The sequence below is a fragment of the Pseudochaenichthys georgianus genome, chromosome 16 (assembly GCF_902827115.2).
Source record: "Pseudochaenichthys georgianus chromosome 16, fPseGeo1.2, whole genome shotgun sequence".
In the NCBI taxonomy this organism is placed as follows: Eukaryota; Metazoa; Chordata; class Actinopteri; order Perciformes; family Channichthyidae; genus Pseudochaenichthys; species Pseudochaenichthys georgianus.
Window position 1 is genome coordinate 35,459,958 of NC_047518.2, and position 19,301 is coordinate 35,479,258.

Here is a 19,301-nt window from a genome sequence, read left to right on the forward strand (position 1 = left end):
CTCCCCTCCATACCTTCCTCGCTCCCTCCCTCCCTCCCTTCCTTCGTGCTCATTGGACGCAGGTAGCCCCCAGTTGCGGGGCCCAGGTTACCGTAACCTTGGTGGTGAGATCGGCTGCTCGCCTTCATGCGGCCGGCTATTCATCAAGATGGAGGGGTGGTGGTGTGGGGGATGGCGGCAGAGGGGCAGAATATGCAGCAGGGGGAAATGAGCGTCCAAGACAGCGTCCCAAAAGGGTAACAAATCACCCTCCGTGCCCTAATCCGCCGAGGGGGACTTGATGGACCAATGGTCACAATATGTGGTGGTGGAGATACAGGGGTTTGACAAATCAAATATGGGGGCTCATCTGGGATTTAAACAAACATAATCAGCTCCTAAGGCTCTCTCAGATGCGAGGAAGTTATATTCTGCTGAAGAAGAGCATAATACTCTTACAAATAATACAAGTAGATGTTTCTTTGTTTTGCCTGTCTTCTGAATGCAAATTGCCATGCAAGGCTGTACAGTCTTATCAGCAATATCCAAGTGATCGATCGCCGTGGTTGCATTATCAATCATCCATCATCGCATTGATATCTCTGCAATACCTATAATCTCACCTGATCGGAATCATTGATCAATACTCTAGCAGGATTGATCTCCTGTGCCAGTTGGATTGGATGACAGTGACACAGGAAGGCGTAAAACATTTGTAAAGGAGCTGCGTAGACCATGACATCCCTCGTACCAAAAACACAAAGAGGACATTTAAATACATGCCTGTAAAAATAGCAGCCAAGATGTGTGGAATATATCTTTTCATACATTTGAAGCAAAGGGAATCCCATCTTTGCTACAAAGAAATATTTCATGTGGCATATTACCACGTAATTACCCCTGATCTCGCATTTGTGATGACGGGTTTCCTCCCTGTTGGAGCTAGTGGCTTGTATTCAGCGGGGAAAACAGGCAGCCGCGGAACACCACTCAGAATCTCCTCTGCATAGGACCTTAATCATCCTGCTGCCGTGTGCATGTGCATATAGGGAGATTTGTGTGTGAGCAGGTTGTGCGTGCATGTCTTGCAGTGGGTGTTTTCCAATACGTGTGTATATTTGTGTGCAAGTGTGTTTTTGCTGCTGTGTGCTTATGTGTGTATGGCGTAGAGAGAGAGGGATTGAGAGAGAAAACTCGTCCCTCCAATTCCCCCGTGCAGCCCTCTACACCAATTTTCCACCATGGGCAATCACTCACTCAGCATACACATCTACATAGAGGCTGATGAGATCCACTGTGGGCTCAACCATGTGACTGGAGCCCGTCATCTACTGTATGTTCCTCCCCTCTGCGCCCCTATTCCAATGCTATAGCCACTGGGGGGAGGAGATTGGGTGGTACGGATGATCTACATACACTTATGATACATGGTTGATACTCTGAGGGGCAAATCAATGATACTCCCCAGTATGTTTCCCTTTGAATTCCAGAAGAATCCGTCATTTTTGCATGCCCATTATTGGTAGAGGTGATATGTCTTCCAGTTTAAGATGTCCTTGCACCTTGATGGGGGTGCTTTAATATATCGTGCTAACCAATGACTGATATGGATGGATGTAGGGTTGTAGACTTGGCTGGATAGATTAGAGCTTAAAAGAATGTCCACCAGCTGTGATGTTAACACGGGGCACTGTATGCTGAGAGTTCATTAGTGTAATTGCCAGAATATTACCCATTGGCATGGTCATAATGTATAGAATATTAATACTATAAATCTCCATTCCTCTTCCATTCAGCAGGGTATGACCAACATCGTTGAATATTAATGAAAATAATGAACTTTTTAAGTAGAAGCAATAAAATATTAGGCTCTCCTGTCACTAGGCTACTCTGACTTTACGCTCAACCATTTATATCTACATCTGTTTGCATGGATATGTGCTAGCTAGCTGTGTCTCTGGGGGAACATGCTGTTTTGACGGACTAAGAGAGGGAATTTCCTCAGAGTTGCACAACAAGGCACCCCACCCACCTCCCCTTTCTAACCACTAGCCCTCTCCCTCTCTTCATGCTGATGTCAGCACTTACCCCATCATGGTTTTTGGACCACAATGGCTATTTAAAGGGTAGAAAAATGTGTAGGTGTAAGGTCAATATTTTCTTTGTAATTATCCCATTGTTTCTTAGAATAAACAATAGAATAATTTGTATCATTAATGGGTTTCTTGTTAGGCTTTGCGGCGACTATAGACAATGTCACATTCAGCATTGGCATCACTTGGTGGTCTGTATTATGACAAAGCAACATTTGTATTTAATCTAACGCTGGTAAATAGAGTAGCATTTCAGAGGTCAGGCTGTTCTATGCATACACAGCCTCAGACTGCTTTCCTTAAACTCTTAACGCTTTTAACTTATATATATATATATATAAATATGTATTCAGAGATAAGTGGTAAAAACTACTCCTTTATATATCGCTAGGCTAAAGAGTCCATACAAGGACTTACACCTGTATTTAATCTAAGGGCAGTGCACACTTTAAAGCATTTTATAGTGTTGCTTTAACATTTAAGTAGGCATTAGAAAAGGGGAGGCTGAAATAGCATATTCTGTAAGCACCCATTTTTTCATTTATTGATCTGACCTTCTACGGCCCAGCTGCTGAAAATACCTCTGCATTTTCTTTCACACACTCCTACATTTAGCCTGCCGGGCCATTGTACATATATTGTATTACCTACCTACAGTAAAGCATCTGAAGGTAATATGAAAAATGTGTTTAAACATTTTGAAAAACAGTTATTCAATAACAGGTTACTGTTTGAGATGAATTTCAGTTTGCTCCTTTGAATTATATAGTACAATAGACTACATTATTATTACTGATGCCTATGTATGAGCAGCATTGTGGCTGCTGGAGCTGGAGCTAATCCAAAGTACTTTATACTTTTAGTTCAATCTAGTGGTTCCCAATGCAGACCCCTGCCAAAACATCACTGGTTCAATCGAAGGTCTTGAGATCATTAATGATTAATATTTATTGTGAAATATTGGTTAATTTCACGTCTTTGTGCCTCAAAAATCATTTGGCGAGTTTAGAGGTGATTTATCTTTTTGGTGGAACTGCCGTCATCTTAAACATGTGAGTAAAAGTGTATTATTTTCCTTTGGGTTGTGAAGTAGAATATGAAGTGGTATAAAATACTTAAGTAAAGTATGGCAAAATAATACTTAAGCGCAGTACTTGCGAACATAGTGACATTCCGTTACTGGCTCTCAATACTGATTATTTACTAGCACATTTTATTGCATGTAATCTGCAGTGAAAATATTTTAAGATGCTACACACCCACCCTAGGTAACACTGTCAGTTTTTCTAAAAAATGTGTGTTCGACGTCCAGACTGGTTCTGACCACAGAGAGTTTTTCATCATGCCTGCTAGCCATTTGTCTCCGGCTAGCTGTTAATCAATGCTGAGGAGCAAGTGGACCATAATGGAGGATTTATCTCAGTTCTTCACACCACTTAGTGCCCAACGGACACCTCCATACCACCTCCTCCTCTCTGTGGCTTCTTACAATTTCTCTACACTCACCTCCCCACCCCCTCAGCCCCCTCAGTGCCAAAGGCCTTGATGGAAACTCCACTCCTGAGAGAGTTGTGGAGGCGGAGGAAAATGGGTTGGAACGAGGGACAAAATAGGTTGAGAGGGTCGTTAGATAGTGAGCAAGGGAAAGGGGTCAGAACAATGTTGCTGACACGGTCAAAACTGTTAGCGCACGAGAGGTAATATTGAGTGTGTGTGTCTGACCCCGCACAGATCATAATAGTCATTTTCAGCTGGGTCTTTGAAATTGAATAAGTTCACGTTAAACACATAAGGCCCTTATTTATATTTCGTAAAACATCAGTTGCCTCATGCTGGAGTCTCACTATACAATGCATAGGCAGACATAGGCCCCATTATCCATGATGCATAACTTGGTTAATAGACCACAAGTTGTAATACTGGTTAGTGGACTCCTGGGCTGTGTACTGTGTTAGTGACTAGGGAAAAGCCATGTGAAATGCAGGCGTGCTTACATAGTATACGAGAGGATTTACATGCTCGCCTGCATACACTCAGGAGACTTGGTCAGCCACTCACTGCAGCTCTGATACATTTGAGAGAAGAGCAAGTTAGATCATTAGCAGAGAAGACTTCCCTCTTATCTCGTGTGTTTTGTTAACATCCTTACCTTAGCGCTTGTCCAGTTTACACCTCTCATGTACGGGGGCATGCTGTTGCTTGTATACATCCCTTGACTTTTCATGCAAATTTAGGTTTAAGCATACTTGTTTGTGTGTACAATGGGGAACACAAACACGTACACACACACATGGGGGTGGAGGGAGACCTAGAAGGGGGATTGTGGGGGGGGTGGTATTGGTGGTGGTGGTGGTGTAAGGCGGTGACAGAAATTGAGGGGGACGGGGTGGCAGCTGCAGGCTGCTCGGTGCACTGTCAGAGCGGAATGATTAATGAATGGCGGCCCCAGCTGAGCCTAACCTTTGGAGAACCGCACAGGACATCTGCAGAACTGTCAGCGCTCTGACAAGGACAGAGCTGAACAACCAATTATTTCGCCATCACTAAGGTGGGCTGTCAGCTTAATCCTAGCCATTCACTTAGGCAAGGACAGGCAAATTTCTCCTTTACATACACACACACCCACGCCGAGCAGACCACGGTCCTGCATGGACACACACACACACACACACACACACACACACACACACACACACACACACACACACACACACACACACACACACACACACACACACACACACACACACACACACACACACACACACACACACACACACACACACACACACACACACACACACACACACACACACACGTACACAAGTGAACAAACAGGCATGCACGGGCAGGAACACATGCCCGTGTGGACATGTACACAAAAGTGGACTGGTACACTCACACAATCGCATGCACACACTCACATATTCACACACAGACATGAGGTCCTGGACAAAATAGAGTTAACCCCTCCACTGCCAGAGAAGGCAACCCCGTGCAGGTGACATATAGTGAGGAAAGCAGGGCGAGCAGGGGAGGTTTAATGATGACAAAACAGGGCTGCTGGATGCTGGCTGGGACTGTGAGCTGGACATGGGTGGGGCTGCACACTCAGGAAGACACTGTGTCTGGTACACAGGGAGGGAGGGAGGGGTCAATGGAGGGAGGGAAGGTGGGAGCTAGAGAGGGAGGGGTGGATGCCCTTCTGTCTGCAGGATGTATTAACATAGGATTTTCTTTTTAAATCTAATGCAGGTATATATTTTATTTACAAAATATGAGGGTCTGCTATTTGACATTTGAACAGGGATGTGATTCCATCTAAAAGTAATAATCAACAGACAATTTGTTCGTTTGAATCTTTTGTGTGTTTAATATTCATTGGTTTACACATTCAGCAGCTTGTACATGTTTATAGCCGTACATCAAGTATTGATTGACATGATAAATTATACAAAATGGATCCTTTTTTTTGCATTGAGGAAGATTAAAAAGAGTATTTGATTTATTAATGATACCAGGTCGTGTCAAGAACAAGTGCTTCATGTAAAGGAAACAATTATTTAATTCTAAATCAGATTTATATTATTATTATTATTATTATAATTTATTTATACATTTTGTATATTTATTTATATTTATTGTTTTTTTAACAGTACCAATTGTAATTATAACTTAAACATTTGTATTGTTCAGATAAAAGTAGGTAACATTGTTCTTTTTACTAATATGTTAAGTAATCGGTCTTATGCCATGAATCTTGTCCTGCCATTTTCTCCACTCTGTCAAAACAGGAACTAACCCTTTTACTGTAATGAGGACTAATGAATATATGATTGCGGGGTCTATTGATTAACAAGAGGGACTTCAATAATAACAAAGGTGTATATGAGTGTATGCATTTGTGTTTACAATCTTCATTTATCATGCGTGTGTGTGTGTGTGTGTGTGTGTGTGTGTGTGTGTGTGTGTGTGTGTGTGTGTGTGTGTGTGTGTGTGTGTGTGTGTGTGTGTGTGTGTGTGTGTGTGTGTGTGTGTGTGTGTGTGTGTGTGTGTGTGTGTGTGTGTGTGTGTGTGTGGAGCTTGGCCAGCACTGTGTGCTGATGGCGGTATGAGTGACTGATTTGGATTTGATTGAGGCGTTTCTGAGGCGATAAGGGATCGAGCGTGGCCGCGGAGCCTATTGACAGACTGCTGATGAAGCCGGAGAGAGGGAGGGAGAGAGGGAGGGAGTGAGGGGGGGATAGAGAGAAAGCCAAGGAAATTAATAAGGGGATAACAATCAATTAACTTAAAAATTGTCCCTCATCAGCGGCTAACCACATGTATACGTGTGTGACTGTGCTCTATTTCCTTTCATATATCTGACTTTGTGCCATCATGTATTCATCTTCGGTTACTACACACCAAACGGCGGTAACGTCTTTGGTGGGTTGACCTCCTGCTCGCAGACAATTAAAACATAAAATGCCAAGTCAAGTCACTAGAATCCCAAATGTGACTTGGCTTTCATATATTCATGAGTAAACCACCTACTACTCTTTGTGAATGGTGAGGACTTTAAATAGCTCGACTCATTTGACCAGGAGAATCTTAATACTGCATTTCTATTTGCAAACAGTTCAGCTCATCTACAACTGTGGTGGCTCGCGTGAATGTAGAAATCCATTAACTTTTTAATGGATTAAAGCTTGTGTGAGTTCTCATTTGAATCTAGCGACCCGTCAACACCAATAATATGAAGTTTAAAAGGCAAGCTTTTTCATTTTAAAACTGTAGGGTTGCGTCCCGAGCTAATCCTTGAATCGGGACCGAAGCAGACTTTATTGAATGGATACATATTGGCTACAAATATTCACTATAAACTAAGCTCCTCTCATTAAAGGGGCTGAATTCCAAATAAGGAGCAGATCAATGACTTTCCTCCACATGGCTCTCAACATGGCAATGGCTGAGCTAGCTGCTAACGGTTCTAACGGTGCTAACGGTGCTAACGGTGCTAACGGTGCTAACAGTGCTAACAGTGCGAGCAGTGCAGTGTCAACCGGATGTTTGCCGTTATGTTTTTGTGACAACGCAATGGGGTGGGACAACGTTATCAGAGGAAGCGAAGTGCAAAAGTTTAGATTACAACACACACAGAAGAAGAAAGACTACTCTGATTGGTAGACCCTTAATCCACTGTTGCAGAGAAGATAGCAGTTTGAGGCGATTTAAATGTTCTGAATACATTAAATAGAACCTTCATGCCAGTAGCTTGTCCTTATAGCCAGCGCTAAAAAATGTAATCATTCTAGTAGATTAGTCAATAATTAATATGTATTCATAGATAAACTTGATGACAGATATGAATTAAACCTGACTGTGGGTTGTATAAGGTTACACAAAAAAGCATCTAACAACGCTGCACAGAGTTTGTGTCGTCGCCACAACTACCAACAGTTATACATCTTCTCTCTAGCAGATCTACCACTTCAATTTCAGGACTCACATTCTCACAGTAAGGCTTTCACTCATATCAATATGTTAAGCTTATCAACCTAATAGTTCTGAATCGAGAATAAGAATTAGAATACTTGATTGATACTCCTGGAAAGTTGGGGGAATCTGGGATGAATGTTTAAGATTCATATTTCATCAACATTTAGGTACATTTAAGTATCAGATTAGTATATGTATCAGCAAATACCAAATATTAAAGTATTCGGATCGGGATCTAGCCCAAGAAAAACTTGACCGGGACGTCCCTGGATACAGTTCTGTTGGATATTTACTGTGCAGTGATATAGAAACAGCTGTGTTTACAGACAAGTGTGTGTGTGTGTGTGTGTGTGTGTGTGTGTGTGTGTGTGTGTGTGTGTGTGTGTGTGTGTGTGTGTGTGTGTGTGTGTGTGTGTGTGTGTGTGTGTGAACTGAGGTCTCAATCTATAAGTAGTTTTTAGTGCTTTACACTAGTGCACCCTTTCACACATACACACACACACACACACACACACACACACACACACACACACACACACACACACACACACACACACACACACACACACACACACACACACACACACACACACACACACACACACACACACACACACACACACACACACACACACACACACACACACACACACACACACACACACACACACACACTGTCAGAATGCAGTCATTAGAAGGCTAGTCCTACTAACAGGGCCTGTCTACTGTCCTAGACAAACTGCAGGAGGAGGTGTCTGGCTGCTTTTAAATTGGGTTAGTGGACCAGAGAGCGAAAGAGAGCTTGAGAAACAGTGGGAGGGAATCTGGAGTCTAAATCTGGGACGGGGTACGTGTGAAGAATGTCCTTCATCAATTGTGGTAGTACTCCCTACTGTGTACCCCTTTATTCCACGTGTGATTGTTTTTGTCAACGTCCTACTACGTGTGGAACTGTGTTGTCACATTCTAGAAAAAGTTATACAGATGTCATTTTTTTACGTTATACTTGAACTCCACTGGCTTCCCATAATGGTCTGGATATGTGTCTTATGCTCTGCTCTCTTCAGTCTCCTGCCCTCGGTTGATTTAGGAGCCAAATGGCAGCCCATTAACATGTGAGAATGATTGTGCAGCCTTGGGGTTGCAGCGCAGCAACCCACAGAGAGGGTTTTCTCGCCGCACATCTCTATGATTCTCAGTCTTTGCACTGTCGACGAGAGTTAAGCATCAAAGGCGAGAACTAACTATCCTCACCCTCCAATCGCTCCCTCTGTCTCTTTTTGGCCTCTGGGTTCACGCTGTAATTTTCTCACTCTCCCTCTTTGTCTTTCTCTCTGTATCCTTCCCTCCATCTCTCTCCGGGCATAGGACTGGGGAGATGGAGGTGATGAGGTCAAAGTGAATCTTCTCCTTGCTGAAGATGATTATGTCTTAACCTGCCGTTATTCAAAGGAGCAGGCCCTGTGGCCATGAGCTGGCCTCCGAGCCACGTGTCGGCAACACCTCGACACTGTCACACAGAGAGAAGCTGTGCAGGCAAATGAACTGTCAGGGTCAAATGCACAATGCCTTTCTCTGTGTTGCATGTGACTCGCTGCCCCATAGATCCACTTGGTTGATGGATGCTTGTCGTTTGTGTAATGGCCTAGGTGTCCAATCTTAGACCCCCAAATGGATTATGGATCCTGGTGACATCACTGGGAGCACACTTTAGATTATAAAGTTGCACTAAAGGTTGCTTTGAGAATAAGTCCTGAACGGATTTAAGGCACCATAGGATTTCGAGGAATGTGGTGATGTTCGTGGTTATGCCGGGGGTGTTCATTAAAATGCAGCTAATTAGCAGCTAGCGTTGGTTAATTGGTCAGTCCTGGCTAGTTGTGGTAATAGAACAGGCAACACCTCCACGGAGCTCTGTCTCACTGAGCGGGGCTCAAGGCTTCTCAGAAAGAAAACTGTTGAGTCTTCCACCTTTATCTTTGTCCCTTCTGACTTTTCTTTAAGCCTCAGACTTCATATTCAGCAGCCCCAGGCTTGAGCTATCTGTCTCCCCCTTTTTCAATTAATTCCTTTTGAGGTGTGACACACTATAAACTTTAATACACTTTCTCCGATGGACTGAAATCACATGTGCACACACCCTGTAGATACACTGCACACATACAGCACACGCTCATGTTTACGCGTGCCTTCACACACATGTTTAGCGTCGGTAACTAGGAAGGCAATGAGCACTTATCTGAAATATACCGACAACAGTAACAAGCCAGTGCGAGGTGTGAACACAGCTGTTTGAGTCACAACAAATCTAATACGCATTTCATCACTTCTTAAACAAGCCATCAGCAAGTCTAATGCTCTGGAATGGAGAGCGGCACTCAATGATACATGTGCCTTCAAAGCATTTTCTCAAACATCAGCACTTAGCACATCCTCCCCACACTTCCACATCATGCATCTACTGTAAGCGGTGCTGCTGATATGTGAAATGTATCATTTTTGCGATTCAGATTTATAAAACCAACAATGCCCTAATTAATAACACCAACATCTGCCGTGGTTTTCGTCGCTTGCACCTGATCTGCGTGTAAACTATGTCTTTATCAGCGATTATCAAGCAGCATGTGCCAGAGTTGTGTGGGCAGCTTCATTTTTCTCCACTTCGTCTTAGTTTTTTCGGAACGGGACAACACGCCGGAGCCGTCAGTGTCACTCACGATTGAGCCAAGCGAGCTGTAGGGATTCACCCTGCGTGTCTGTCTCAGGGCTTAAGAGTTACTCTCTCATGACGCCTTACCATTTTAAACCTTATTTGGTTTGCAAAAGTGAAACTAAGCTCTTTCTGTGCCACTCTTTTTTTTAAGTTCAATTTTTGGATTGCATAGCTTGAGACGAAGATAAGGGGGGATATGGGGATAACTTTTTGGGGACAGTGGACAGCGGATTTCACGAGGGGGTCACTAGGGGAGGGGAGGGAGTTACAGGGGGGAGGAGGATAAAGGGAATGGAGGTGTGGAGCCCGGATGGGGTTGGGAGTAGGGGGCTGAGTTTGGGGCAGCAAGACACTCCAGAGACTTGACAGAGCTTCAAAGGGAAGTTTTCTGCTTTGACTGACAGGCCCCCAGAGTGAAGGGGACCTGGTGGCAGGCGGCATGCCTCGATCCCAGGATGCCCTGTGGTCTCCATGGCGCTCACCCCCCATCAAACAGTATTCAACAGAAAGTGGGGGTCAAGGTGCGTGGAATGGCTGCAGTAGATCATGGCTCAGTTTTCACGGTGTATTGCCCTTGGACCAAGAGTGTGAAGGACATGAAAGCTGGAATTCCAAATTATCATTTATGTGCAAACGCATACAATTAAATTAAGACTTTGTGGTTACTTTTGAAGGAACCCGGTAAATCCTGTTCCTTTGTTGCATCAGTATTGCAAGTCTTCTGTTAATCAGGATAGCAAGTGTGAATGATACTACAATACAACACTGTAGTCAATCATATAATTGACTCAAATTCAGCTCTTAGAACTTTTTCTCGTTCAATTTCTATAAAAGGCCAGATATAACTGTCTACTATGAAAAACGTGGCGCTTACATTTCACCATGTTGTTTCATTTGTATTACTTGGATCTCCCCCATTGTGCATAGAAATCTTATTCTCATTTTCAGAGAATGAAATGTGGATTTGATGTGGATATTTAAACAATACTGGTGATTATTACAAAACATAGGGCTATTACTTGCAAGCCGGCTCCGTGGTAGTTAGATCTGTGAGAACTAAACTGTTGAGTAGAACAATTGTTCTCCCCTTCTCTCACAGTATTTCTGAGAGTGCATCATAACAAGTGTACAGTAAATGTCTGTTTCGGGTTGAGATAAATGACGCCATTGTTCTTGATTCCATACCTGGTTGATAGATGAGAGCAGGAGCCTGTGTTTAAATGTGTCTCAGTAAACACTGTTAGGCCTTTGTAAACAGCAGTACATCGACCAGCCCTCTATTCATGACCAGCACGTCTCCGCCTGCACTGGATTAGTCAACATACCAACCCATCTGTTTGCTCCACTGTAAACTGAGACCAATGTCAATGCCAAAGTCCTAATTGGAATACTACATGCTGTTGGAGCATGGTTTTATTACAACTAGGGGCTCAAACTTATTATTCCCAAAAACATATTGTAATTTCAAAATGATCACCATGCTCTTTTCAATATTCCAGTTGCTATTGAACATAATAGTGATTCAGGTGCTTTATATATTAAATAGAGCACGAAAAGACTGTGTGTCAGTGGAAACCCCAGATCTATGAATGTCAGAATGGTGCGACTAACAGCTTCTCCTCTCACTGAGCTCCTCGGAGGAATGGACAACACTGGTTGGCTAGGCAGTGGCTACTGTGTATACCAGAGAGAAGAGAGTGAGAGAGACTTACTGTAAGAGAGTGACACAGATGGAGAACAAATTAAGAGTAGGAGAGAGAGGCATCGAAGCATAGAGGGCAGCTGCATTGTATCACCCCATTTTAGCCCAGTACACTATGTCGGGGGGCCTTTCCCCCCCTCTTTTGCATGGTAATTATTTTCCAGCCCAAAGGTAGCTGCAGGCAACGTCAGCCACTGAGTCAGGGCCCACTGCATTAGCCGGCCATTGCATTATTTATTTGTGTGCGGGCAGCCGGATGGATACCCCAAATCCGCGGAGAAATCGGGGGCCTCTCAATGTCACCTCGTGCATTGTGGGAGGCAGTTGTGGCCACTTGGACTTGCACGCTTAGGCAGAGAATGGCTCAAGGGCAAACATGGTGTCTCGGCATTGGAGGACACATGCGTGGGGTAGTAGTTAGGTGTGTAATGTATGCAGAAGTGGGTCAGAGGTGTAGCAACTGCCCTCGCTTACTGTATGCAAGAGTAAACTGTGCAGGGTTCATTGTGATGCAGTGGATGACCATCTAAAAGGTCCTATAGGATATAATTGAGTACCAGTGTAGTAAAAAGTATAAATAGAGGGTCATAGAGTTCACACTGCCTCAAGGCTTTTTGTGTCGCTATAGATGGCCCTATGCAGTCGGTTACCCCCGGGGTATTATAGGTAAATAGACTTGATTTCTGGAGCTGCTTTTACATTATTATTATTAGGATTTTGTGCAGAGGTAGAGCAACAAGGCTCTTTGACGTTTGGGATATAATAGCCTGGTGTCCCTCTCGGTACTACAGCGCACACACAGACTCACAGAAGCACCCACGCACGCCTCTGTTGGACATGAACCCCCATGACATGTCAGCCCGGGCCAATCGCTTCGCAGCGCCCCGAATGACAGCTGAACCACTGTCCCTGTCATGGCTCCTCAGTGTGGAAACACACAGATGCACAAAAAAAACACAGATCCGCTACAACAGCGGTGCAACATCAACATCAACATCAACTCCCGCTGGCCCCTTGGATCTATCTCTCTGTCTCCCTGATCGCCAGGCAGCTCGACCACATGAGACGCTCAAACGGCCTTGTGACATGACAGTGACAACGTACTGATGCTCCGGAGAGCCCCCACAACACCATCCGCTGCACCCTGCTCCACGCATCCCCCCCTCCCTGTTCTCACTGCTGACCCTAAGGGAATTGATACATGTTTTCTTCTCTGCTTATTTTTAGGGGGAAAGCAAACACAAATGCACAGCAAATTTACATTTTTCAGTTACTTGGCGAACTTTTGTGGAGATTTGCCTCCATTAGATCATTATGTATACCCTACTCAGTTAGGTTGGGACATTCTCCAAATACACAACACTTTTACTAACAGTGGCAAAGTTAAATAGGTAGGGTTGTAAAGGGATAGATATTGTTAATGGCTCAGAATGAGGAGAAAGGAAGACAGTGAAAGAGAGTTAGACTTTGCCCGGGCGTTCCCCCTAATGGGAGCTGACACTGCTGAAGCGACCCGGATGGACGGAGGGGAGGACCAGAGTATTGCAGGCGGCAGACCTCCCAATTATTTTCCTGGCTGATAAGTGCTGGTGCTTGTTTAAGGCTGCAGCATGGATGGAGGGATGGGACAGACAGAGAGGGAGGGATGGGAGAAGAGGAAGAGGAGGAGGAACAGAGGGGTTGTGGCTTGGGCTGGGCTGCATGGCTGACAGGTCTTGATCTGGCAGGATGGCTCGCTGTCACACACAACCTACGATGGGGTTTCTCCCCAGGGCTCGCTCACACACACACACACACACACACACACACACACACACACACACACACACACACACACACACACACACACACACACACACACACACACACACACACACACACACACACACACACACACACACACACACACACACACACACACACGCACACTCGCACCCACAACTTGCATGCACTTATACACATCATGCATCATGTAAGCATGTGGAAACAGACAATAATGTACACACACGTGTTTACAAACATGTCACAACACACACACACACACACACACACACACACACACACACACACACACACACACACACACACACACACACACACACACACACACACACACACACACACACACACACACACACACACACACACAGTTTACATTTCTGTGCATACTGTATGGACTTCTTTGACTGACAGTCTGTGGACTTGAAGTGCACACACACACTGCATTTGTAACGGGTAATTGATGTTATTTTACTTCTGTCACATGCCATTTAGAAATTCTGCAGATCCTAAAAGTCTTATCCAGACTGACAGAGAGAATACTCAACGACATAATAATACATACATATAAAACATTCAAATCACTTTTTCAGCATAACTGAGAATACAATTGCACACACATGTCCTGCTTCTTTTTAGGCCTATCATCTAAGTTATGATGCAACGACTGAACAAATAGAAGCCTTATTTTTATTTGTAAGATACAAATACATGTTCTACAAAAACATAAACACATGAAATCATGAGTATACCAATAATTCCTGTTGCGATGTCACACGGCTAAATACATGGTTCAATAATACATGTTACATCTACGATACTCAATATTTATGTTGCTTACTGTTGGCTTTATGTTGATCATCAGCTGGATCAATAAAGTTACGGTGCAGGTTCCAGGATTAGCTCCAGACTCAAAGAATGGGCAATAAAAAAGGCTTTTCTAGTGGAAAGTGAGCCAAACTAAATATTGCTGTTTCTGTGCATATGGGCGTCAAACCGGCAGTGGCAGTTGGTTGTATGTGCTTGAACGGTTCTGTTTGAAAAGGACCCGAGTTGCAACTGGAAGAAAGCGAAGACTGAGAGCATTGAGCCGATCCTTAAAGAAGAAACTCTCATCTGCTCCTGGATGGCAGTCTGTGTGTGTTGAAAGCTTAGAAAATAATGATATACTTATCAAATGATTACATACTTCAGATCAGAGATACTTCACATCAGAGAAAGTGTTGCATCAATCACATCGGGCCGAACCACGCAACAGTAGTTCCTCAGTGTCAGCTCTTGTCTAAACAGCCGTGGTATCAGTGCCATGACAGCCTATCATTTGCCTCATGTTAGCTTAAATGAACGCCATAATAAGGGTTATCCGCGCAAAGTGTCATAATCCAGCGCAGTGGCTACAGTACATTGGTGTCATGGCGGGGCTGTTAATGTCTCAGTGATCACCTCTACTGCTAACATGGCTCACCGCCAGGAAGTCTGAGCACTATCAGAGGAGATGTTGTCTCTTTGATTTCCCATCAGCCAATAAAATCTCTTTTCTCTCCCAAATAACTTTTCTCCAACATTGCTTTTTATACTTTTTATTTCACCTCCTTTCTGCTCAGTATAGAACGAGAGCGGGTAAGAAAACCCTTTCTCGTTCTTTTTACACTGTGTATTTATTGAAGCTCCTTTCTTTATCTTTTTTTGATATTCTTTATGCTTTGCCCAAGAGGAATTTTCTTTTGCCGAGCTGGGGTGCAGCTTCAGCACATTTCCAGTGCTCCCGGAGTGGCTAGGGGTTTCTGTAAGTATCAGTCAGGGATGCTTCTACAGGTATGGCTATATTGAGGAACAAATCGAAGTGAAAAACTCACTAACTCCTGCACTAACCTGCCAACTTTACCTATTGTGTAGCCCAGCGTATTTCCATGTAAAAACCACTCTGGGATACTTAGTTGTGCGGTTTCGAGGACCCCTTAGTGAGGAAGACTTTGTGTGTGCCTTCTCTGAAGCAAGAGTCGCTCCTTTTGCTTTAATTACAGTAAGTACAGCAGACCCCCCAGGCTTGTTTAAACAGATCAACCAGCAGAAGAAAGAACAAAATGCTAATTAGTCCCATAATGTTGCTGACCACGCTAGTTCCTTAGCACTGCTGAGTTTTATTGACATAAGAAGGACAATAGGAATCTGTATTCAAATGACTCGCTCAGCCCTCGTGTTTGGGTGCAGCCGCTGCTGTGTAGGCTGCTACCTACCACATATTTATATTGTATTGTTCGACACATTGAAATTCGACCTAACGTGTATAGTATAGAGTCGATATTTGTTTTCCTGTTTTGTTTCACTTCTGTGTGTGTCAAAGTCTTTGGGAATACAGAATTAGGGTGCGCTTTTCTCTTTTACGTGTGTGAATATTGGAAAAAAGGTGTGTGTGTGTTTCCATCTATGCGTGTGTGGATGTGTCAAATCCCCATCCTGGACTTCGGTGCAATGCAGAAAGCTTCTCCATGCAATCCATGTTTCTGAGCTACGAGAAGCTGTATGTGCGTTTGTGTGTGTGTGTGTGTGTCTCTGTGTGTGTGTAAGAGAGAGAGTCAGAATCAGGATCAATACTATTGACCTGTTTACCTTGGTGCCGAGCATACAGGCCGGCTCTCCGGTTTACCACTTGAAACATTAAAACCAGACTATTAGTAATACTTTGGTCCTTCTCTTTACTGATTGGAGGACCTGCACTGGGGGCACTCCGCCTAACAGACACGGGGAGAGGGGAGAGACGGGGGTGAGAGGTGGAGGTAAAAAAAAGGGACCCTGAATCTAATCCTCTTGACTTAAAGCCATCGGGTTTCGCCCATGTCTCGACGCTCGCCTCTAGACCTGATGTGGTCACTCAACCCTATCGAGCTGCAGGGCATTGTGGTCCGTCCGTCTCTGCCACACTCACCCCCCTCCACCCTCAGGCGCTTTTGTGCTCCTGGCTTCCCACCTTCTCCCCCTTTCTCCCTTTCTCATCCTCCTCCGCACCACCAAAACAGAATTTCTTTAAATGCTTAATTTCCCCCCCTTTGGCTTCCTTTTGCAAGCGCCCTCTCACTTGTTTGTCCATCGATTTTTCATCCCTCTACAGCCGCTGCCCCCCCCCCCCTCCCTCTCTTCCTCTCGCCTCTCCCCCTCGCTCTCTGCCTGCATCTCCCCAGTCTCTCCCTCTCTCCTCTGTTGTTGATGCAAACTGATTTATTTATTTCTTTTAAGCTTGTTGCCCAGGTAATGTGTGGCAGGTAATGACTTTCAGTGAATCTACTTTGCGCTCTTTCAATTCTTTTTCCGACCTTTGCATCATCCAGGCCCATCTCCCAGCACATCCCCTTTGTCCCATTTGCTCTCCTACCTTTTCTCCATTTCCCTGTTTTACCATCTCACTGTCTCTCCTACTCTCTACCAGTGTATTTTTAATTCCCCTAGATATTGGTGGTGCACGGTACCTGCATGTGTGTGTGTGTGTGTGTGTGTGTGTGTGTGTGTGTGTGTGTGTGTGTGTGTGTGTGTGTGTGTGTGTGTGTGTGTGTGTGTGTGTGTGTGTGTGTGTGTGTGTGTGTGTCTCTGAAGACCACCTGAGGAGGTGATTGACACCTGGCCCTCTGTGGTGGAGGCCTCTCACTTTTCCATCACCCCCCTTCCCTCCTATCTCCCCTTCTCCAGCCATTGTTTCTTGTCTGCCGGGGCTTTGGAGGAACAGTACAGGTCCCTGGGAGTTGAGGGTAAGAAAAGTAAGGTAGGGGGAGGTAGGGTTATTGTGGCTTGAGATTTGCCTTATTAAGTCATTTGGTGACATGCTCTTCATTCCCTAGCTTTGTTGGACACAATGATATCAAATGAGCATGTAATTCAGGAGGCAAAGCTAACCACCCGTCCACACGGCGGCATGCGTTGCCGCTTGGCGGTGGGCGTGTCTTGAGCTTGGGGAGTCAACGCGAGCAACACGACCAACAACCAATCACATGAATGTCCCGCCCCGGACATACAAAGCAAAGCATTCATGCTACATCCATGCTGGCTAAATATACTGTCTACATGTATGCTTGCTAGCTGTCCATTCAAACGAAGTACACTGGATATAAACTCCCCAAACAGGCGAAAACCTACCAGTTTCCCCCACTGTCTCTGCCACCTCCCCCCATGCCTGGCTCCTCCGGTTTGTATCCCTGTATGTAAAGAGGGACTGGTCATAGAGTACCGGGTGATTCCCTACCGCCACGATCATTTTCTCCTCCATTTTTTGACATATGGGAAAAAACTGCGGTCTGGCTCTCCCAACATACACGCGGTTTGATTGGCTACTGCTTGTACTGTCAGATTTGCATACGAGGGATTTGATTGGCTGACGCCTCCGTCGAGGCGGCAAAAGTAGAACATTGCTCTACTTTTGCAGCGAGCACCGCGAGAGAAGCTACGCTTTGCTCCCACAATGCAGTTCGGCGAAGCGTGACGTCACGGCCCCTACACACGGCGGCGTGCGTTGCCGCTTCAACGCTTCTGCCCATTCACTTTGAATGGGGTGACGTCACGCTTCGCCGAACTGCATTGTGGGAGCGTCGCTACGCGTTGCTCCCACAATGCAGTTCGGCGAATCGTGGGAGCGCCGCTACGCGTTGCTCGCTCCAAAAGTTGAGCAATGTTCTACTTTTGAAGCTTTGACGGAAGCAAATCATATGCCAGTACAAGCTCTAGCCAATCAAACTGCGTGCTTGTGTGTCCGGGGCGGGAGATTCAGGTGATTGGTTGTTGGTCGAGTTTCAGACACGCCCACCGGCAAGCTTCAACCCACGCCGCCGTGTGGACGGGCCGTAAAGGAGACCCTTTTTTCACACACAATGATCCCTGCATTACATGAACTGGCAAGGTAGGGTGAAGAGGGTGCTGAGTGTAGGCATGTTACATCTCTGTTCTCTCTTCCCTCTGTCCATCTCTCCTTTCCCTTGCTCCCATCTTCTTCTCCACTGCGGCCCTGGTGGCTCTGCTACATTAGTATTCATAGGGGGGACTATGTTGGGGGGGGCGGGTAAATAAGGCTCCTGGCTGTTTCCCCTGCCAGCTGGCATGCTGGGGCTGGCTGTGGAGCTGGACTAGACACTTACAGAAACAAGGAGTGGGTACTGGGTGGACACGTGGACTCTGGTAAGGATTACAGTAAATCGGTCCGGGATGAGACGTCATGCATTTCCTGTACGCCTTATTTTATCGGGCTTTGCTATACAGCGCTGTGCTCAAGAAGGCACTGTCTCCTGATTAGAGCCAAACGTATCCCTTAAATGAATGCTTTCAGCAAACGTCTTCCATATGGTACTCACATTTCATTATTTGAAGGACAATAAAGCAGATGGATTAAAATAGCACACTGTATGAACAAATATACATCCCACTTCTGAGTTGGTAATCAAAAAACAATACAAGTTTATTACGCTGGGTTTTCTTTCCACTTCATGTTAATGCAGACATAAACTTAGCAGACATTTGTTTTTTGCTGTGACATTTCCTTTCCTGAAACCCTTGAACAAAGTGAGAAGGCATTTGT